The sequence below is a fragment of the Heloderma suspectum genome, chromosome 4 (genome assembly GCF_057233095.1).
Source record: "Heloderma suspectum isolate Gila_16-S chromosome 4, 16-S_ref, whole genome shotgun sequence".
NCBI classification, from domain to species: Eukaryota; Metazoa; Chordata; class Lepidosauria; order Squamata; family Helodermatidae; genus Heloderma; species Heloderma suspectum.
In genome coordinates this window covers 180700487-180723454 of record NC_139461.1, presented here as the reverse complement: position 1 = coordinate 180723454, position 22968 = coordinate 180700487, and the positions used below count along the sequence as shown (strand labels likewise).

Below are 22968 nucleotides of genomic sequence, written 5' to 3'. Positions count from 1 at the left end.
CATTGTAAATGTGGGATTTTAGGCTTTGTACTGCTGCTCAAAGGCTTGTAAAAGCTACCTGACTGAATGATCCCTTTGGCCTGAATTAATCATATTACCTATGAGAGACAAAACCTGAAAGAACCCAGTAACACTAGTTCAACTTAGTGATTTGAACTTAGTGGTTGGCAAGTCTAAATCTCCACAAAGCATAAATCAGGAGTTCTTTGTATGAAATGGGTGATGTACACGGTTTTTGGATTTGCACCAACAAGATAGAGTGCAAAACACTTATTCCCTTTGTTCTTTGCTGTTATATAAGTGCTGGGTGCTTTTTACAGAGCATTAGAACTGCATCTGATAATTCAGCAATTCACAGTGGTTATAGCCAGGCAGCAGATGCTACAACCCTGAAAATGGGAATGAGAAGGATTTCTGCTGGGAAATCTCATTCTCATCTTCCAAGGGCATTAAAGGATTGCATGTGGGATGGATTAGTATTGGAGGGAAATACATGTTGATCAGTGTTGAAAGAAATCTCAAGAAAACATTAACTCCCCAGTTAGCACTTGGGGGGGGGGGGTTTGTCAAGAGAGTATGGTGGCTCCTGTTAGAAGAAAAAAAAAAGGAAAGAAAAAAATGGTATATGTGGAATGTTGAGCATCAAAGTGACTGAAGTTATCTGAGAAGTCACCAACACCTCCCAGATGTATTTGAATGGGCTGAAGAATTAGCCAGGAAATCCGATCTCACATTACAGTGTAAAGCATACTCCTTGGAAGTAACCCCATGTGAGAGCCCTTGGACGTACTGGCTAAAGTTGGGCTGGACAAAACAGTGTAATGCTCCCCAGACACCTGTTCCTAACTAGAACAAGCCAACTCAAGAATGCCCTTTCTCAAGAGCCAGTGTGGTGTAGTGGCTAGAGTGTTGGACTGGAAGTTGGGAGATACGGGTTCTAGTCCCCACTTGGCCATGGAAGCTCACCATAAGACTTTGGGCCAGTCACAGACTCTCAGCCCAACCCATCTCACAGGGTTGCTGTTGTGAGGATAAAATGGAGAGGAGGAGGATTATGTACGCTGCCTTGAATTCCTTGAAGGAAAAGGGCATAATACAAATGCAATAAATAAACAGATAAATAAATATCGGTTCACAAATCAGACCATGAACATGCAACCCAAGTGCGAACATGAACAGGAGCACATTTCTTGAAAAAAATACACATGCTCAAGCTTGGGATCAAAAAATGTGTCATGTGGGGAAAATGTGCTCTTTAAAATGTGATTTTTTTTTTTTTAAATGAATTTCACACTTTAGTCAATGGGGGGAAAGTGTGCCCTTGGGTGCATGCTTTTAAAAAATACACACTGTTCTCTTCCAAAAATGTTTCCTGTTGGAAAAAAGTAAGAAAAAAAATGCTTGTGTTTGAGAATGGGAATGAGGCAAAATGAGCTTTGAGGAGAAAAGTGGAGAATCTCAAGTAACCTGAGTCTTGCTGGTTCTTAACGCCAACTGATCTTCTCTTGCCCCCACTGGATGTGTGTCGCTCTGCTCCTTTAACAGCAGCCTGTAACAAAAAGGTTCAGGATTAGATGAGCAGGAAGCAACACATCTGTCCCCAGGAATCAGCAGTCTTGCATGATTCTGCTAATGGCTTATATCTCTCCTGCTCTGTGGGCCCCCAGGTTCTCCCTCAATAATACTAGCTATACAGGATTGTTGTTAGGCTTCAAAAAATTACTGCAATACATTTCATGTGAAAAGCTGTGAACACTCAAAAAGCACTATATGCATGCTAAGCTTATTATTTTCCTTTGAAATAACTCCATATCTTTTTCTTCACAAGCTCATCACGAAACGTTACAAAAGAGCAATGGAAAATAACAATGCCTCACATTAGAATATTAATTTCATTTATTTTTCTTGCAATCCTGCATCTTTTTGTGTATGCTTTCATTTCAGCTTGATACAGGACTGTAGCCTCTATGATCATTCTAAAAATTATATTATTATTATTATTATTATTATTTTACTATCTACACAACAGTAAAACCCAAATGCCTTTGCTTCTGACCTCTTTGAGGGTCTCAGGGAGAGATGGCAGCACAGAGGATGGAGAAGAAAGGCATGGTTTAACACATAGCACTCTGTGTAAATAGCTTCACATCTTAAACAATGAGGAATAGCGAGGCTGATAAAAACATCTGTCAGAACCGAGTTAACTTATTGATAGGCTGTTTTAGAACCACAGATACTTTATAATCTGAGTGTGCATTTGATCCATGATTTATCAGCTGTGGGGGCTGATAGATTAGAAGTAGCTTTTCTGGTGGTTCAGAAGTGTGTATGCTCTGCAACTGGATCAAAGGCAAGGCACTCACAATCACAGAGCAGAAAAGAGTTGGTTGCCTGGATTTTTTTTTTTTTTTAAGACACTGTGAAATGCTTGTCCAGGTACACTAAACATCAAGGAAGGGGCATGTTATCGGATAATTTCTAAACCCTGTGGGAAGGAAAATCAGTTCCAGGCCATATGGCATATCTCAGGTGCATCCTTTTCTGTGTCCTAGTGGGGAAAGAATCCAGTTGCAACCATTTCTATTTGTTATCAACAACCAAGCCAATTATCTTCTCATTTCGAGCAGGGTGGGCTCAAGATGGATACCCCACAACATGGTGGACGGCATTAATGGCAAGGCAAAGTATAGTATAGAGAAGGGATAGTCAACTGTTATGTTTTTTCAGGGTCCACTGTAGCTTCCAGACATTAGTCCAGGAGCCAGAACTATCTGCCATGGGTGGTCAGGATTTATATTAAAATTGGCACAAACTAGTACTAAGAGTTTCACAAGAATGGACCATGTGCACTTAGGGATGCTTGAGGAATTCTGTATTTCTGAATTCCAATTTGAATGGGCTAACATGCAGATTGGAACCCAGTTATCTGCTGACTTTCACACTTCCTCAATGTTCTGGTCTCAAAAATGTGTCAAAAAAAGACATTTAGAAAGTCATATTTTGAGAGAAAATGCACTTAGAAACATGTATTTTGAGAGAAAATTGATTAAAATACATATTTAAATATGACTTTCTGTGTGGATTAAACAAAAAGCCACATGGATGCAGAAATGGGATGGAAGTCATGGAACAAACTTATGGGTAAACTTATGCGAAAGCAACATACACTGGAAACAGATTGATTCACCCATGCAGCGTGCACTCACATGGTAGATAGCTGTTTACTGGACAACTGAGAATGAATGTACTCTTTTGCCTTTCCAGGATGTGCACAGGACAGTAATTCAAGAACAGTTTGATAAGATCATTACAGAATGTCTTTGCTTCCTTTCCATTCCTGACTATACCACAGTTGAATTGGAAACGTAGGACGCTGCCTTATACTGACTCAGACCATTGGTCCACCTAGCCCAGTGTTGTTGACACTGACTGGCAGCAGCTTTCCAGGGTTTCAGGTAGTAGTTTTCCCAGCCCAACCTGGAGATGCTGATGACTGAACCTGGGATCTTCTGGATGCAAAGCATGTGCTCTGCCACCAAGCTATGGCCCCTGTAACTGAGCTGCAGCCCCTCCATAGCTTCCATAGCTATTAAATTAAAATTCAGTCAAGCCACTAGAAAGAAGAGCTTGCAACGTTGCACCTCTCCAACCACATGTTGCTTCTGTGCATAGGAGGCGGCTCCCTGAACACCCTCTTCTGCTTCCAGCATCCAAAGGCATGCATGCAGGACATCTCTTGTACAGCACTCCCACCATTCCTCTCTTCCACTGGTGAATCAGTGGAAAGACTCCCTGTGTCAGGGTGGAAACTGAGCTGATAGAACCCCAGAGCAGTTCTGATTCTGAGGAGGATCAGCAATCCGTAGGAGAGGAGCCAGCTCATCCCTCACAGGCACAGCAGCTGGCAGAGATTCCTCCTGCCGGCATTCCTGAGATAGATAGTGATCCTATCAGTGAGAAAGTGCGGGAACGGGGCTTGCTAGACGCTCGACACAGATGCAAAGAGCAACGAGCAATGGAGGGCGCGGAAAGGAGGCGTAGCGCCCGTTTGGTGCGCAAGCAACAGCCGCGTCCCGAGGACCCAAGGGAAAGAGGGAGAATCTCTCCCTAGCCCATAAGTTCAGGGTCTTCAAGTGATTCTCCTTCAAACGGGGACCAACTGCCTACCCGGAGCATAGGCTACTGTGCTGTTCATTGCTTAGTCGCTGGTGATTAGCATCTGAAAGAGTCATTAAGTTGTAATTGGATTAAAGCCTTGAAAAGAATCCTTTCGTCTGTGTCTTGAGTTGGCTATTGGAGTGTACTGAAAGAGGCCGCTAGGGTGCTCCTGATACCCTGGCTGCATGAGATGAACTTTAGTTGAGGCCTTTCTGTGAGCCAGTTCATACAGCCGGCAACCATTATGCTATGGCCTTTTTGGATGTGTGGAGCAGTCACCAGGCATGCTACTAACTGAGATCGTATGGAGGTGCTGACTGTATGAACTGCATCTCCATGTGAGGAGTTGGCCACGCAGTTTGCATGATCATGGCAGCCCTGTTTTTTGAGATGCCATTTTTATTTACTTTTGCATAGGAGAAGATGAAATACTAGATCCTTTCAGAATCACAATGGCTCCTCTTCCTCCTCCCATTTATATCGGAGATCTGCTGCCAGTCCTTTGGCTAGTGATCACACGGTGGTGGTGGCCATGAATGGCAGGTATGAATGGAGACATACTCAGATTCTTCTGACTACCCATCCCAATTATTTGGTTCAGCTAACTGTAGTAATTTGATTTGCTGCTGACTTTATTTTGTTGGCAGCAAGTAAACAAAGTGTAAAGAAAGAGAAAGAAAAAGGAGATCTGCAGCCAAATATTTGGTAGATTATTTCAGATCTAGCATGAACTTCATCCTTCTTCATCTCCTGCTTATGTATGCCATGTGACAAATTTAACAGTTCTAGGACTGAAGATAATTATTGCCTGTTAAACAAGTAATGGAACTCTATGTGACACTGATTTCCTGAGAAGAAAATGGATATCAAAGTTGTCTGCTGTATTTTTGATAAATTGCAAGCACAAAATTAAGTGTTTGCAATCTTCAAAAGGATTTTTTTTTAAAAAAAACAACAACAATGACCATCATTACTCCTTCTTATAATCCTTCTCTTGGGGAGAAAATGAAAGACCATTTTCTCCGCCATAATAATATTCAAATAAGGCTGAACACAACAGTGTTAATAACTGCTTGCTCAGCTTGCCAAACAAAAATAAATCCAATGTGTCAGCTCAAAGGGGTGTTTGTTACTTATTTAGCATTTGTCCAATTTATGTATTGGCACAAAGGTAAGAAAGCTGCTCATACTGGCACTTTATTTCCTGTATGAAACAGGCCTACCCTACAGTGAAAAAATGTTGATTGACCAAATTATTGTTTATCAATACAATTAGCTATGTTTTAAAAATCCAAATCAATACTGTGACATGCTTGTAAATAGCCACTAGGGTGGTCACCTGTGGCAAGAAAATCACCTTTAAATAGGGATCTGGTGAACTGGCGCTCCCCACTGGAATCCACAAGGGAAACATGGCTTCTGATAGGCGCCGAGGTATTTCTTAACAGGACCTAGAACCCACTGTTTTCCTGTGGGTTCCAGATCCACTCCAGAATTGATGGAAAGCCCAATGCTGAAGGGGCGGGGGCGGTATTTTGCTTAGGCATCACCAAAAAAAAGAGGACAAAAGAGGATGCAGATTTGCATGACATTCCATATGCTTATGTATAGATACAACTATGGAAATAATTACTACAATGTAAATAGAAATACAAATGCCTCTCACCATAAGGGGAGAGGCTGTGATCAGATGACCTGGGTGTCCGCTGCTCAGTCTGCTGTCCAGGTACTAACTCTTATGCTTCCTTCTTATTGTTCTTTATCTTTAAAAAGGCTTTGGCCTGGACACCTCTTCAAATAGAGGACACCTTGAAATAGAGGAGTGTCCTCTGACAATGCTTCAAACAGGTAACTTTCCTTCCTCTGTAAGTTGGACACATAGAAACAACCATTTTGCCTCACCGTTCATGCCTCAGCGAGGCAAGGGTTCATGCATGTGAGGCAAGGATTCAGCACAGCCAAAGCACTTTGTTAGATCTCCACCTCATAATCACAACCCAAGATGGAAGCCTTCAGGACCAACCTAAACATTCTGCTAATCACGCCTAGCACAGGTATGTGTGATTGCCTTACTTACTTTAGTGTAAGAGTGCCTGAGCCCGATATGGATCAGGATCATGGTGATTTGGGGGAGGGGAGTTTAACTTTCCTTTCTGATTTTTCAAGAGGAAATCCCCTCCCCTTCATGTGGGGTGGTTAAAAAAGGGTGGGGAAAATGTCTCCATTGGGAATCTGTCTTTGTCTGGGAAGCAGGGATTTTAAAGTTGATGCAAGTGAGAACTTTTGAAATTGTATGTTAACCAGTATGGGAATACCTTCCAATTGTTGAATAGGTGCAAGCTGACCTACCAAAATGTTCCAGAACCGTTATGTAAGACCAGTTCCCCAATTGGAACTGAGTACCAATTGCCCCAAGACCACAACAGTTACCATATCAACAACCAATGTTTGGTCCGTGACCCTGTCACAGTTAACAGTACTTGGTCTAAGGCACCAAAACATTGCCTGAGCAAGATGTGATTTTTTTTTAATGTGGGAAGTACAGTGCTGCAAAAGGACTCTGCTGTATTTGTAGCAGTGGAACATCAGACTGTGTCAATTCAATTGCTTCTCAAACTAGCTGCTATCAGCGTATCCAGATTTCCCCCCAGTGAGGAACTTATCTCAAGATAACAACCAGCACATGGCAACAATAGAATCAAGGAAGTATCCACATGCAAAAAGTCTATGGGTCACAGCAGCAGCAGATGAAACACAGACAGGGTGTTGGAAATGTTGTAGGTGGATTGTGTGTGTGTGTGTGTGGGGGGGGAGGGCAATAATGAACAGTGTAGATATAGAGACCATAGCAAATATGTGAGCTTATATTGGAAACAAGGTGAATAAAGTGACTGAGGGAATGGGGGGAAAGTTTACAATTTTTCAATGTATACAGTAGAAAATTAGTTAATTAGTTAGAATGATTAAAAATGGCTTTTGCCTGCAAACACCATAAAAAAAAAGGTTAACCATAAAAACAGGAAAGGAAGAGCATAATTAAAGCATAGTTCAAAGAACAGAAGGATTCATAAACTGCTTCCAAATTGCAAAATACTAACACTGACTCTCAAGAAAGACCATTTGATGCAGAGTTAAATATTAGGCCAGGCTTCACTTTAAAACAGCATAAAAATAACAGTTTTTGAAACTCAGAATTCTGAGTCATTCTGACTTTGTAACAGTGTGTGTGTGCACACGCGCACGTGCGTGTGTGTAGATGAAGGGGGCTGCAAATGCAAAAAAGAAAAGAAAAAGCGTATTTAAGGCAATGGTCATATTTCCTTCAGGCTGATGAGCCCTCTTTCAAAGAGAAGCTGGTTTGTTGAGGAAAGAAAGGTTGCAATAGGGACTGGTCCAGAAAAATAAGGGGAAAAGAAGGCCAAAGAAAAGGGTGAGAGATGGGAAGGAAAACTGGGATTGAGAATGGATAGAGAGAAGGGCAATAGGGGGAGGACTGGCACAGCATCTGCTTTACATGCAAAAAGTCCCAGGTTTAATCCTTGACATCTTCAGGTAGGACTGGGAAGATCCCTGTCTGGTACCAGTCACCACTGGTCAGGCAGAGATGGACCAATGTTCTGGCTTGGTCTAAGGCAGCTCTCCATGTTCCTGTTTAAATAAGCCCTTTATTCAGAATGATGAGGACTGGAATCTTACTTCATATCAGGGATTGGTGAGAATTTTGTTTCAGTTCAGTTTTGATAAGGATTTACTAAAATATGCAAAGTTCTCCATATTTGGGGCAAAAAGAACTTGAGATTAAAACAAAAACTGAATGCGGGAGAAACCAGAACTGTCAGATCTGTCCATCCAGGCCCATTGAATAGATTGCTCATAACAGTCTGAGTTTGAATCCCTGTGCATTCCACAATTGTAGTTCTTAATTACGGTTGCCACCTCATTTTTTCTGAAAGGCTTCTTCTCTTCAACAGCTACATGGCAGGCAGATACATCACGGTCCCCTCCATGCTGGACATATCTGTACCTGTTGAATTTGGCCAATGCAGATGGGCGAGAATTTGTTATCAGTTCATTTTTAATATGAATATACCAATCCTTGCAACGTGCTTCATATCTGGGAGAGAAAGAACTTGAGATTTTAAAAATTCAAATGTGGGATAAAATGAAATAGACAGATTCACCCATCCCTACTTTGACTATGGGGAAGGACCATAGCTCAGTGGTAGAGAGTATGCTTTGCATGCAGAATGACCCAGGTTCGATCCCTGGCATCTCCAGAAGACTCCTGCCTGAAACCAGTGAGAGCTGCTGCCAGTCAGTGTTGACAATACTACTGGGCTAGATCGCCAAGGGGTTAACTCAGTATAAAGCAGCTTCCTATGTTCCTATGTAGTATATGATTCGGAGCTTAAGGAATGAGGAAGCCTGAAGTTCATGCACAGATCTGAAATAATCTCTCTCCCCGCCCCCCCATATAAAAAGAATGGCTGTAGGTCTCTGGTGTAAGTGAAAGAATAAGGAGGAGGGCCACTGTGATTCTGAAAGATCTAGTATTTCATCCCCTTGAAGCAAAGTAGATTAAAATGTTTCTGTCCCTCTCACTGGTAGCTATGGATCTGCAGGCTTTATGCCTATAACTGGAACATGAAGAAAAATGTTCTCCTAGGCATCTTTCACAATGAAAAAGGACAGGCAAGGTGAACACTGCGCTGTGTACTCCATGTCGCCAATGGATAAATGTTTAAAGTTTATTTGCACAAAAAGGCAGCGTAAGTGGTTTCTTGGTGGGCTAAGTCTGCCCCTCATTGCACTAACGAGGTCCGTCTAATCATTTATCGAACTGATTTCCAGTGAGACAACACTACAGAGCATTGAGGGACATGCTTGCATGCATGTTGATTAGGAGTAGCCGTGAAGATATTTTTAGTACCTCAGAGGACTGCTGCCCTAAGAATCTTTCTGCTTAGTATGATGCTGCATATGTCTAGTTTGGGTTTAATTATGGGTTGCATAAATGTACTCTCAGATTTGTTTATACTCTTAACCTATAGAATAAGCACTTTTTAGTTGCTTCATTGTACCTGAGGATAGGGATGTCGTGGGCTCCCAATTTGGTTTGCAAATTTGCTGAACTGCTGGCACCCGTGCTCCCCAAGCTGCACCCTCCGACCCCCCCCCCCAGCTGGCTGGGGCCCAGTCCACCCACCCCCTGTGTTCGGCAACTGGCTCGAGGCTTACCTGGACCTGTTCAGCTCTGTGCCGATGACCATGTTTTTTAAAAACATGGTGATCGGCAGTATGTGCCCATAGACTTATATGCAAAATAGAGCCGTGAATCTTGCATTTCAGTCTATGTGTCTGTAGATCGTTCCAGTCTCCCCTTCCCATTCCAGGCCAGCTACATGGGGGCAGCAGTTTGACAAGAGGAGAAAGGCAAGAGGCGTTTCCCTCTTGCCTTCCGCCTCTTGTCAAGCTCCTGCCCACATGTAGCTGGCCCAGGATGTTGTGGTGGTGGTGACTGGAAAGATCCACTCTCCTCCTCTCATCCCGGCTATGTGAATGCAGATGCTTGACAGGAGCAATAGCCTCCTCATGTCAAGCTGGTGCATTCACATAGCTGGTCTGGGAGGGGGCGAGTGGAACGATCTATGGACACATAGACTAATATGCGAGATTCACGGCTCTATTTTGCATATACGTCTATGGGCGCATACTGCTGATTGCCATGTGTTTAAAAAACATGGCGCAGAGGTGAACGGGTTCAGTAAAGCCTCAAGCTGGTCACCGAGCATGGGAGGGCTCTACTTGAAGCAATCATTCCAGAAGTACTGCCACTTAGGGATGGATGAAAGTCCCTTACCTGGTCCCGCAGCTTGCTTCGCGGTGGGGGGGAGGCGCTCCGTCCCTCTCCCTGAAATTCTGGCCAGGGGGGAGGCGCCCCATCCCTCTGGCCGAAATTCTGGCCGGGGGGGAGGCGCCCTGTCCCTCTGGCCGCGAATCTCGTCTCCTGCCGGGACGCAAATGGCGGCGGCTGTAGCCGCCGCCATTTGCGTCCCTGCAGTCAGCCATGATAGGCTACGTAAATCCTTATGTAGCCTATCATGGCTGACTTTGGGAAAAAAAAAGAAAAGCATGTACGCAAATAGCAGCGCTTATGGGTGCCGCCATTTGCGTACGCGCTTCCCCCCCCCCAAAGTCAGCCGTCATAGGCTACGTAAGGATTTACGTAGCCTATCACGGTGTTTTTTGAAAATGTAGCTGTGATAGGCTACGTAAATCTTTACGTAGCCTATCACGTTTGTTTGTTTGTTTGTTTTTCACCTTGGAAATGGCAGCGGCAGCAGCCGGTCAGAAGACCGGCCGCTGCCGCTGCCGCCGACCTGCCGCCGAACCACCGCCGGGAGCCACCACCGCCAGGGACATTCGACAAAGGTAAGTCCCATCCCGGGGGGTGGCGGGGGGGTTGCAGACCGTTTCTCCACCAATTTCGGTGGGCCGAATGCGTTGGCATTTGGCCTCCCGGAGATTCGTGGAGAAATTCTCCGACATCCCTACGAGTACCACTGTTTTATATTGCCACTGTTTACATTTATTTTTAAGAGCAGGAGAAAGAGAAAGAGTGAAGGAGAAATAGAGATATTACTGGTTGTGTGATACCAACTTTTACTAGCTTTTAGACAATCTTAATGATGTGACTCAAAACAAGAATTATAACATGGTAAAAGTGTGTGTGTGTGTGTGTGTGTGTGTGTAGCAGGTTGGGATTAAAGACTTCTGCAGTAAGGTAGTACTGAAAGATTAACCTTGCCCCATGCCCACTGAAGTTGTTGGGGATGTGTGAGTTTTTTTTAAACATTCAGCAACGGAGTTGTGTTAAGACAGAGATTGATTAACCAGGTATTGGGTTCTTTAACAGGTGACAAAGAGAACTAAGGGAAGAACTCTTTATCCACTCTGGCAACAACCTTTTCTGCAACTCTGGCACACAGAAAGCTGAAGAGACATTAATGGATGCACACTGTTTAAAAAGCTCCTGGAAACAGCAGAGGTCAAAAGAGAAAACAGGTTGCTATTTCGGAGCCAAACAATACAGCAATTTCTTGAAAATATAGGTTATTACAAAAAGACATGTGAATATGTTCTGTGCTGTTAAATAGGGCAAGAACCCAGGAATATATTAAAGTGCTAAAGGAAAACCAGGAGATGGCATCTTAGGCATCTCTGTACTGCAAATATATCAGATTTAAATCAGCTTAACCATTTTAGCTTCTCCCAAAGAATCCTGGGAATTATAGTTTGGTGTAGAGGCTGAGAATTCATTGTCAAGATTTGTAGCTAGGGGTGTATGGAGTTTGTAAAATATGTTCCATCTGCATTTCATGGATTGTCAGATGCCTTTCGTTTCATGGTTCGCTCATTAATGGAATTGGATTTTTGTTTCCCAAATTTGCATGAATTTGCATTTGTGCAAATTCATACTTCCAAAAATGTGCAACTCCCCCCCCCCGATGTGCAACTCCCCCCAAACTATGCATTTTCATGCTTTAGCCTATAGGGGAAATTCACATTTTTGGCTGAGGTTTTTATTTTATGTATTTTTGTCTACGACTAAATTTGTGTAAAATTCCAGAAAGTAAAACTGGTCTGCAGGTCTGTGGAAGGTATGCAACTCTGGAAAGGCCAGTCCACTGGAGAATCCATGGGTCAGATTAAGAGAAATCCAAACCCATGTTATTCTGTTAGGTATTTCTCCAACAATCCTATTTGTAGGCCACCTCACAAGCTTCCCAGTCAAAAGGGAATGTTTATTATAACACTATAAGTCTTCAGTGTCAACACCGGATCTTCCTCTTCCTCCTTTTTCTCAGGTGGTTTGTTTCCAGTTTCCTCTCTTCTCTTTCCCTCTCCACCAATAGCCTAAAGCTTCACCTTCCACCCAGGCACAGAGATTACTTCCTCTTCTGGGTCCCCGAGGACCTCTTTTCCTCATAGCTGTATAACTTACTTTCCAGCTCTTCATATTGGGGCATGGGGGTCATCACCATGACTTCTCATCCCAGAAGACTCCTGTCTGAGAATGTAGTGTCTACCACTGTAGACAATGTATGAAATGCTGTAAAAAACACACACAAAAAAAAACATTTGCTTTTATACAGACGTCTACAGACTGTTGCTCTAAATTTAGAAAGTTCTAATACAAATGCCAGATGTCTTCTCATGTAGCTTTGTTTCTTTGAGTGTGACTTCCTCAGAGCACATACTTCTGTACAATGAATGTTACTGTATGAACATTTGGCAACATCTACAAACTATAACATTGTTCAATCTGTTCTACAGTGTAACTTTCAGTCTCCCTTAAATCATAGTTTATGACTATAAACAATAATACAATGATGTGCAACCTGGTATGAACCAAATAATTTTTCACTGCACAATACCGGACATTACAGGGAGGAACTACATATTTCAAGCACTATGGGGCAGCTGCCAAAAAGTTCAGCCCCCTCCCAACAATGTTGAGATAACTTTAGCCCATGTTCTGACTTGAAGCTATTTCCAGTCCATTCCACTTTTGCATATGTATGTTCACTCATTAGCCCATGCTATCACATTTTCTGCATTGAGCTGTGATTTATTATTATTTTTTTTAAATCTGCATGGAAATCTGCATTTAAATTAGAGCTGTGTGCAAAGGCCTCTCAAAATTCTTTTTCTTTTGAAAACAAATTCAGTGGTGAAGAAAATTCATGAAAAATTCTAATGGGATAGGTTTGGGTTTCTTGTGTTTACCTTACTTAGGAGGTGGCGAAGGAATGGATGGAAGTGTCCTGTCTGTCAATGTACAATCATCTCTCTGGCAGCCTGTAGTCTCCTCGGCTTCCTGCACTTCAATTAAAGCCCAGGTGAAGACATTATGAAGCAGTTCCTCCCATAGGGCTTTTTCAAATCAGGAAGTGCAGGCAGCCTGGGAGGCTGCAGGGCAATGGAGACATGTGTAATAAAAAGGAACACACACACAACACCCTCAGCCATCTCACAGTGATGGCAAGCTCAACCCCCCCCCAAAAAAAATAATTAGAAAATGAGAATTAGGCAGAACAATGGAAGCCTCCCTTATGGAAGAAGAATACTTTCAAAACATTGGAGGACAGATTTTGGCCCAGCACTAGCTCCACCTCTTCCCTGAAGCTAGACACAACACTGCCCCCCTCACACCTGAATTGTGGTGGTTGCAAAATGAGGGCCTCTCTATCAACACAGTTGCTGCTGCTGCAACTTGCAGTGGCAGCATAACTCCCCCCCAAAAAAACCCTTGTGGAAAAAGAAAGAAGCTGTGCTACAACCCCTTCCAATGGCAAGAAACTGTTGGAGAACTATATGTGAGAAACTGTTTGAGAATTTCTGTTTCCTCTGGAGAAATTGGTGAAATTGTCCCCACCAATTTTTTTGACCACAAATAAGGTGGAGAACTTCAGGAGGCCATTTTTGCACAGCTCTAATTGAAAATAAAATGGTCAGTATCATATGGCCCTCATGTATGGTGCTGCCATATTTGACCCCCACCCTCACACCTCAGTGCACAGTTCTCATCTTAAAAAGGATACTATAGAGCTGGAAAAAAATATGAAGAGAATTGATATACATTATTCTCCCTCTTTTATTACAATAGAATTCACTGTCACCCCATGAAATTGATCAGAAGGAAATTTAGCAAGACTTTTGTTGTTGTTCAGTTGTTAAGTCGTGTCCCACTCTTCGTGACCCCATGGACCATAGCACGCCAGTCCTTCCTGTCCTCTGCTCTCTCCCGCAGTGTGCTCAAGTTCGTATTCATTGCATCGGTGATGCTATCTAGCCATCTCATCCTCTGCTGTCCCCTTCTCCTTTTGCCTTCAATCTTTCCCAGCATCAGGGTCTTTTCCAGAGAGTTTTCTCTTCGCATTAGGTGGCCAAAATATTGGAGCTTCAGCTTCAGGATCTGTCCTTCCAATGAGCACTCAGGGTTGATTTCCTTTAGGATGGACTGACTTGACCTCCTTGCAGTCCAGGGGACTCGTAAGAGTCTTCTCCAGCACCACAGTTTGAAAGCATCAATTCTTCGGTGCTCAGCCTTCCTTATAGTCCAGCTCTCACAGCCATACGTTACTACTGGGAAAACCATAGCTTTGATTATATGAATCTTTGTCAGCAAGGTGATGTCACTGCTTCTTACTATGCTGTCTAGGTTTGCCAGAGCTGACATCTGTACTCAAGGCTTAAACTGGTTTATAGTCATTCCTTGTCTGTAGCGAATCCTGGAGACTCTAGTTGTATAAGAAAGGCTATGGTCTCTTCAGCCTTTGATTGTGTGGATCACAACAAACTGTGGCAAATTTTTAAGAGATGGGAGTACTGGGCTGGTGATGCATTCTGCAAAAGAAAGAAAGAAATGCATGTGCAGATTTGTTGTTCAGTCATTAAGTCATGTCCAACTGTTCATGACCCCATGGACCATAGCATGCCAGGCCTTCCTGTCCTCCGCTCTCTCCCCGAGTGTGCTCAAGTTCATATTCATTGCATCATAGGGATGTTAGAGAATTCTGCCACGGATCTTGATGAGGCCGAATGCCAGTGCATTCGGCCCCCCGAACTCTGTGGCGGAACGGCCTGCTCCCCCGCCCCCCCGTGGATCCCCCCCAGGACGAGACTCACCTGGGGCGGATCTTCCGAGCGGCGGTGGCTCCAGTGGTGGCTCCGGTGGTGGCGGCTCCGTCGGCCGGTCTTCCGACCGGCTGCTGCCACCGCCATTTCCAGGCTTGCCTTGTGTAAAAAAGAAAAGAAAAAAAAAGACGTGATAGGCTACGTAAAGATTTACGTAGCCTATCATGGCTAGGTTTTTTTTTAAAAAAAGATGTGATAGGCTACGTAAATGTTTATGTAGCCTATCACGGCTGGGTTGGTAAAAAAAAAAAACCACTGCGTACGCAAATGGCGGCAGCTACGGCCGCCGCCATTTTCGTTTCTTCTTTTTACCATCTTAATCTACGTAAATATTTACGTAGACTATGACAGCAAAAATAAAGGGGAACGCAAATAGCGTAGCGGGCGCTATTTGCATCCCCTTTTGATTCCCTGTTTTAGCCTACGTAAAGATTTATGTAGGCTAAAACGGGGAATCAAAAAGGGACGCAAATAGTGCCCACTACGCTATTTGCGTTCCCCTTTATTTTTGCCGTCATAGTCTACGTAAATATTTACGTAGATTAAGATGGCCAAAAAGAAGGAACATAAATGGCGGCAGCCATAGCCGCCGCCATTTGCATATGCGGTTTATGTGTGTGTGTGTGTGTGTTTTTACCCAGAGCCCTCCGCGGCCGGAAATCCAGCTGCGGACAGCTCTGGCCTGGCCGGGCCGGGCCTGGCCGGCTGCTCTGCGGAGCTGCCGCGGAGCACAGCTGGCCGTTCGAGGATTCCGGGGGGAGGAACGGAGCGCCTCCCCCCCGGCCAGGATTCTGGGGGGAGGGACAGAATGCCTCCCCCCCATCAACATAATCTGCGAAAAGTAAGTCACTTTCGTACATCCCTATGCATCGGTGATGCTATCTAGCCATCTCGTCCTCTGCCGTCCCCTTCTCCTTTTGCCTTCAGTCTTTCCCAGCATCAGGGTCTTTTCCAGGGAGTTTTCTCTACTTTTAGAAAATGCAGAATTAACGTGGACTTGGCTGCCACAATTTACAGCAATGGCTGATGGTTTAGGTGGTTTTAAAAGGGGATTAGACAAATTCATGGATGATAAAACAATCAGTGATTAGGGATTAACCATGATTAGGGATGGATGGATCAGTCTATTTCCAGTCTGTGTCAGTTTCTCATTTATTCTTTTGTAAGTAGAGATGCTGCCAAAACTTGAAATTAGGTGATTCATTGGTAGAATCTATTCCATTCATAATGCCCATATGTGTAATGAGTCTGAGCGGCTATCCAAGGAAACAAGGTTGATTACGAGTTTGTATCTGTGTTTTGTGCCTGCATGGCCTACATGACTACGCATCTAAATTCTGCTGTATCTGTCCATATCCTGTTATTGGTTGGTTTAATCCTTTACTTTCTGAAGATGGAATGATGTCACTTTAACCCTTTAGTTACTGTTTCCCAAATCAATCAGTGCAGAAGTGTGGATTTGACATCCTGCAACAAACTAATCATATCTGAAGGAACAGCCATATAGCTTAATATCCACCACTTGGTAATGGAAAGGTCATTTTAGACCTGAGTGCTGTTAGGTGGCACTGTGAGGTAATACTGGAAAAGGAATCCAAGGAGGAGGAGGTCAGGAGGGGAGCAGTGCAACTCAGGGCACTGGTGAGTGAGGAGAAGATCTGGGCTTCAGCAAATAGACGTACCTCTTCAGTAGCTCCTATTTGCACTACTTGTGCCACAGTCACTCCCTCCGGCTCTAGCTTGTCATGCTGATTGTAGGGCAGACATTGGGGCACATGAAAACAGTCAGAGAGGGGAACATAGCCTAGTGATGTATGACATCATGATGCCATACTACAGTTCCCATGATGCATTGTGTTGATGCCTATGTGCAACAATTTGTATATGCGCAGTGAGTTCTCAGAATAACGGAGGACTCTCATTTGAGATTGGAAATAGGAATGCGTACCTTGATGATCAAGTTCTGATTTCTGTTGGGGTAAGTCTGCCCATCACTAATTATAAGTCTATCCCATCTAGGGGTGTCGCAAGAGTCCTCACGCGTGTGTGTGGAATCCCACAGACTTCCCCTCACCTACCCTCCTGAACCCCTCTTGGGGTGCTCGTGGACCCCCTTGGCCAATGCCCCACAGCTCGGTGAGCACCCAGCAGCTGCCCCATCCTCCTAGCGAGCCACCATTGTGTGAAGCAATGGCAGCTCGGGCGCTTCCGGGTAGGTAAAATTGCGGAAATGGGCCCCGTATTGCCACCAATGATGCAACATTACCTACCTGGGGGTGCCTGAGCCACCGTTGTTGAGCACAATGGTGGCTCGCCAGGAGGACGGGCAGCTCCAGGGCTTCGCTAGGTGCACACTGGGACATGACGAAGCTTGCTCAGCGCTGTGAGTAGGGGTGGGAGGTGGCAGCCGCTCAGTGGTCACCCAATGAAGCTAGGTGTGGGTGAGTCCATCCATCCCTAAACCCATCCCTGGTCGTTGCTGGTTTTTTTTTTTTTTTATGAACATTGCATATTTATAACAAATATTTATGAAACAAATTTATAAACATTGCATTTAAATTGCACACATTCGTCTATAAAGGACACTTCTCTTTTTTTGCATGCTGTTTCCCACATTTTATGTTCATCTTTTTGAGCCGAGTATTGCAGCGCAAAATCCAGAGAACTGTTCAATCTGAAGGATAACTGCATTCCGATCTGTGTATTAGTCTAAGGCTAGATCCCACAATTGCTTTATAGCGGTATAGAAGTGCGCTAATAACTGTCGGGGCACATTGCACGTTTGATATACCGCTTCTGTAGTGTTATTTCCTGCTTTTCATTCCACATTATCCAATATACTACAACAAATGTCACTGTGTGTCCTATGAGGTATAAATGCACAAGAGGGATATGCATTACCATGTAGGTCTGGCCCAGGAAATACAAATGAGGTCTGTTTGCTTAAAAATGCAGACCAAACAAAACTCTCCAGCATCTCTAGCCATGGCCCATGGTAGCTAAATGAATTCTCTGTGCTCAGAGGCAGGTCAAACATGTCCTGCTTCCCAGAGTTATCTGGTTCATTAGAATTAGAAAGGTGGGTTGGATCGCTGTCCTCCATTCAATACAATGAGTAAACATCACCCTTGTTTCATTGATCTTGCTGCATTACAGACTTTTTTAAAAATTAAAGGTTTCTCTCTCTCTCTCTTTTTTACACATTACATCTTAATATTCATGACTACTTCACACTGTGAGATGTTAAAAAAATCAATGGATTCATTGGGAATTCTGCGGACAGACTTCGATAGTTTTGGAAACTCAGATCAAACACATGTTTGTCAATAAGGCCTCATGAATTTTTCACAAAATAGATACAGCTCTTGTTAGGTCAGCCTCATTCCTATTGTGTATAAAATGAGATACAATATCATCAGCACTAAAAGTATACAAATGGAAAGCAATGCCCATTTGATGTTGTATTTAGTGATGTACGAAAGTCCCCTTACCTGGCTCCGCCGGGTTCCGCTGGGGGGGGGAGGCGCTCCGTCCCTCGCCTCGGAATCCTGGCTGGCCAGCTCCGCTCCGCGGGGATTCCGCAGAGCCACCGGCCGGCTCCACCAGCAGCCAGACATCCGGCCGCTGGCTAGCAGGGACGCAAATGGCGGCGGCTGTAGCTGCCGCCGTTTGAGTCCCTGTAGTCAGCTGTGATAGGCTACGTAAAGACTTACGTAGCCTATCACGTCTGGCTTAAAAAACCCCAAAACAAAACGCGTGTACGCAAATGGCATCCGCTACGCTATTTGCGTTTCCCTTATTTTCGCTGTCTTAGTCTATGTAAATATTTACGTAGACTAAGACAGCCAAAAATAAGGAACACAAATGGCGGCAGCCGTAGCCGCCGCCATTTGCGTATGCGTTTTTTTTTTTAAAGCCAGACGTGATAGGCTACGTAAGTCTTTACGTAGCCTATCACGTCTTGTAAAAAAACCCAACCTACAAGACTGCAAATGGCGGCGGCTGGTTGGAAGACCAGCCGCCGCTGCCGCAGCCACCGCTGCCGCAGCCGCCGCCACCCGGAAGATCCGCCCCAGGTAAGTCTTGGGGGGGATCCGCGGGGGGGCGGGGGGTGGCAGGCCGTTCCGCCACAGATTTTGGGGGGCCGAATGCACTGGCATTTGGCCTCACTGAGATCCGTGGTGGAATTCTCTGCCATCCCTAGTTGTATTGCACTTGTATTGCAAAGCTCTAATGGGAATGCTGAAAAAGGAGGAGATAGGGATATGAGAACCCATCCTGGTTCTCCAGGTGCCTCCTGAAGTGCCGCCCACACCTGTCTCCACCCCAGACCTGTGCTCAAGCCCCCAGGAGCTCAGCAAGTCACCCACACCCGAGCCCGTCCGGCGACCACCTGCCATTTTGCCTTTTTTTAAAATGAAAAAAGCTTTAAAATCTGCACATTTAAATATGTGCAGTTCCTTTTAGCTCCTTTTTTCATAAAAAAACTAGTCAGCAAAATGGCTGGCTGGTGCTCACTGGATGGGGCTTGGGAGAGTGTGGGGAGCATCTGGGAGGGTGCCTGCAACATCCCAGCATTGGCCAGTAGCAGGAGGAGGCGTGGCGCATGCCACAGCCCCTAGCCTCTCTTGCTCATGAGCAGGAGACAGCTAGAGGCCAGGGTGCCGGTAGAGGCCAAGTCTTGTTCCTGGCTGCTTGCTGAGCTCCAGGTCTCTCATTAGCCAGGCCCGACAGTGCCCTGGAGTTCAATGAGTGGGGGCTGGGGAGCCAGGCATGGGGGATTTTGCTGGCTTCCTTGGGCGCTCGTGACATCCCTAGGAGGAGAGAGAAAGAGAGATGAAGACAGGGAAGAGAGCAGAGAAGTGATAGGTGGGAGAGAATAAGGTGTGTATGCCTGAAATACACACATTCTTGTGATTGCCATTTTATTTCTCAAAAAATGGTGACCGCAAAGCTCAACAAGGCCACCGGGGTGAGTGCAGACCATTCGCCGAGCATTGGCAGGGGGCGAGTGGGGGCAGGGGCTTGGCGAGCAGGGCTCAGGGGTGCAGGAAGGGGAGGTTCCGATAGGGGTGTACGGATTCCCCACTGTCTGTTCCAGTGGGGAATCTGTGTAGGGGGGAGGCGATCCGTTCCTCGCCCCTGGAATCCTCCAGAGTGGTTCCACTCCGCTCGGATTCCGGGGGGGGGGACTGGCTTGGGGGGTGCTTACCTTCCCTCCTGCCAGCCAAAGCCGTTCGCCTCCTCCCTGTCCCTGCCGATTGCTATGTCTTTAAAAAATAAATTAAAAACATGGTGATCAGGAGGATGTGCCCATAGACTTATATGCAAATAGAGTCATGAATCTTGCGTATAAGTCTATGTGTCCATAGGCTTATACGCGAGATTCATGGCTCTATTTTGCGTATAAGTCTATGGGCACATCCTGCTGAACGCATGTGCCCATAGACTTATATACAAAATAGAGCGGTGAATCTTGCGTATAAGCCTATGGACACATAGACTTATATGCAAGATTCATGACTCTATTTGCATATAAGTCTATGGGCACATCCTGCCGATCACCATGTTTTTAATTTTTTTTTTAAAGACATGGCAATCAGCAGGGACAGGGAGGAGGCGAACGGCTTTTGCTGGCAAGAAGCAGCCGAGTGCTGTTCTGCCTCCAGTCCTCCTGGAGCGGAGGTAAGTCATCTCAATCCGCGGTGGATTCCTGAGGCCAGATTCCTTGGAATCTGGCCTCATTTGAATCCGCAGCAGATTTCTCTGACATCCCTAGGTTCTGATAGATTCCTGGATGGAATCGGGTGCCTGCACCATCCCTAGCTACTGCTATCTGAATTTATGGAATGACAGCATTGGATACTACCCCTGAATTTCAGAGAATTGGTCATGGTGGTGCTGAAACCTGAAAAATGTACACATGTGTGTGCGTGCGTGCGTGTGCGTGCGTGCATGCGTGTGTGTATACCCATTCCTGATATCTTTGACATAGGCAAAATATAGGTCATGTTATACCATGGCCTGATGCAAGAAAATCGGCACTGTCTGTGGTAACTTTGGAAAGCTGGAACATGTACAATATTGACCACTTAGCCAAGACCAAACAGGTAGTCATTGCAATTTTTTTGAAATATGCCCATGCTTGGCTAACACTCCTCCCCAAAGCTTCCAATACAGCTATAGATCTTTCTCCTAAACTACGTTCTAGTCATGACTTACTTGTCCCATTTGTTTCTGGACCCAGCTATATATTGTTCACTGATTATGGCGCCTCTTCCATCTTTTCTATGAAAAACAAAGAAAACAGAAGGAGGTGAGCATCCAAAGTAAATCACAAAGAAGATTCTTTAAGAAGAAGATTTATAGGAATGTTATAATATGTAAGCCCCTGTGGCAATTTGTATTTTAGTAATGTTTTAATGTTATGTGTTGTCCTATTTGTTATTTTTTATTACCATTAATGTTAAAACTGCCTGAAGAAGGCCTAAAAAATAATCTTATCGCACAGATCTTGAAATATTTTCAAAACTTTTATCTCTCACTTTAACTCTGATCTGAAGATGGTAGTAAATCCAATCTGCCCAGAGTCTTTTAGAGTCTTAAGGCTGTGCTGTCTTCAAAAGGAAAAAAAAGAGAGTGTGTCAGTATGGCCTCTCTCAAACTATTTGCCTTCCAAAGTTGGAAATAACACAATCATCGCTTCAGAAATAGCTTGGGAAAGGCCGTGGCCATGCTATTTCTTGATAATGTAAGAGCAGGGCCTGACATTTCTCAGAGATTTGTGAGAGAGCAAGGTGTCCAGGGGAAGATGAAAATATTCTGGCTTCAGAAAAAGAAAGCAAGTAGTCATACAAAATAGAATTGCAGGATGGTGGTGGCAGTGGCAGTGGCAGTGAAAAGGGTCTATTTTTAAAATAGCCAAACACATCCTCTTCCTTTTCAGGAGTGTACATTAGGGATGCTGGAGAAATCTGCCACAGACTCAAATGAGGCTGGATTTCAAAGGATCTGACCTCTGGAGTCCACAGCAGACCTGCTGCGCTTCCTCTGGCTCCAGAGGAGTTCCCATGGGGCGGGTCTCCAGCTCCCTAAAAAAGTGATGCGCTAATGGCAAGTGCCATTAGCGTATCGCAGGAAAATTCTAGCCGAAAATGGCCTATTGTACACCATTTGTGGTTGGAAAGCATTGACTTTTACATAAATACAACTGTAAAGAGCTGGAATTTATGTAAAAGTAAGTACTTCATAGCTGCAAATGGCATAAGATATGCCCTTTATGGCTGGAATTTTCCCGTGATCTCTACCACGTCTTTTAGAAAGCTGAAGATCCACTCTGCCAACCATGGCAGATGCAGCAGGGCTCCAGAGATGTCCACAGGGCCCCAAGCGGCCCAAATTACCCTGTGGCGGACACCGCCACTCCCAGATCAGATGTTGGGGACTTTGCCCATCCCTAGTGTACTGTACATGATCTCACCTCTCAATATCACTCTTTCTCATGCCTTGCTTTTTGTCTCTTCACATTCTCCCTGCTCTGCAGGCACTCTTCAAGCCTAAAATTAGGGAGGTATAAGAATTTCAGTTCAGTTTAGAACTGAACATGGACCCATGCAATATGTGGTCAAAGTTTCCATGCTTCCGTTGCAATTCATGAAACAAAAAACTCAGCTCAAAAGATACATGCATTTGAAGAGTGCATGTGTAAAAATGCATACTTTTGAGAATTGTGCACCTTAATCAATGGGAGAAAATGAATCCATTTAAAACACACACACACACACATACACACACAATTCATGCATACCTTTGGGAAATCCTGCGTGAAAAGACACACACATTTTCCTGCGAATAGAAAAAATAATCTCACAATCTGATACAGACACAAGCTGGAACAAGCTTTGATGTAGAATTTGGAGGATTTCAATGAGCTCGAGTTTTGCTGAGTCACACACCTCTACTTAAGAGCTCTTCTTCCAACTCCCTTCATTTGCTCTCTTTGGGCCAAACTAAACAATCTGCTAATATTTTTTTAATCCCCACCCAAGTAGGGTTTTTGCAGGTGCCCCACTGGATTTGGGAGTCCATTGGACTCCCCCCCTCACCACC

At 44.5% G+C, this 22968-nt stretch overlaps 1 long non-coding RNA gene across 1 annotated transcript; it reads right to left on the bottom strand.

The window, feature by feature from the left end:
• Positions 1-12308: 12308 nt before the first annotated feature.
• Positions 12309-22415, bottom strand: LOC146347814 (uncharacterized). Its single transcript, XR_014789900.1, has 4 exons — positions 22340-22415; positions 21082-21147; positions 14851-14958; positions 12309-14568 (listed from the first exon to the last, which is right to left on the bottom strand). It is a non-coding gene; the product is annotated as an uncharacterized LOC146347814 (long non-coding RNA).
• Positions 22416-22968: the final 553 nt, after the last annotated feature.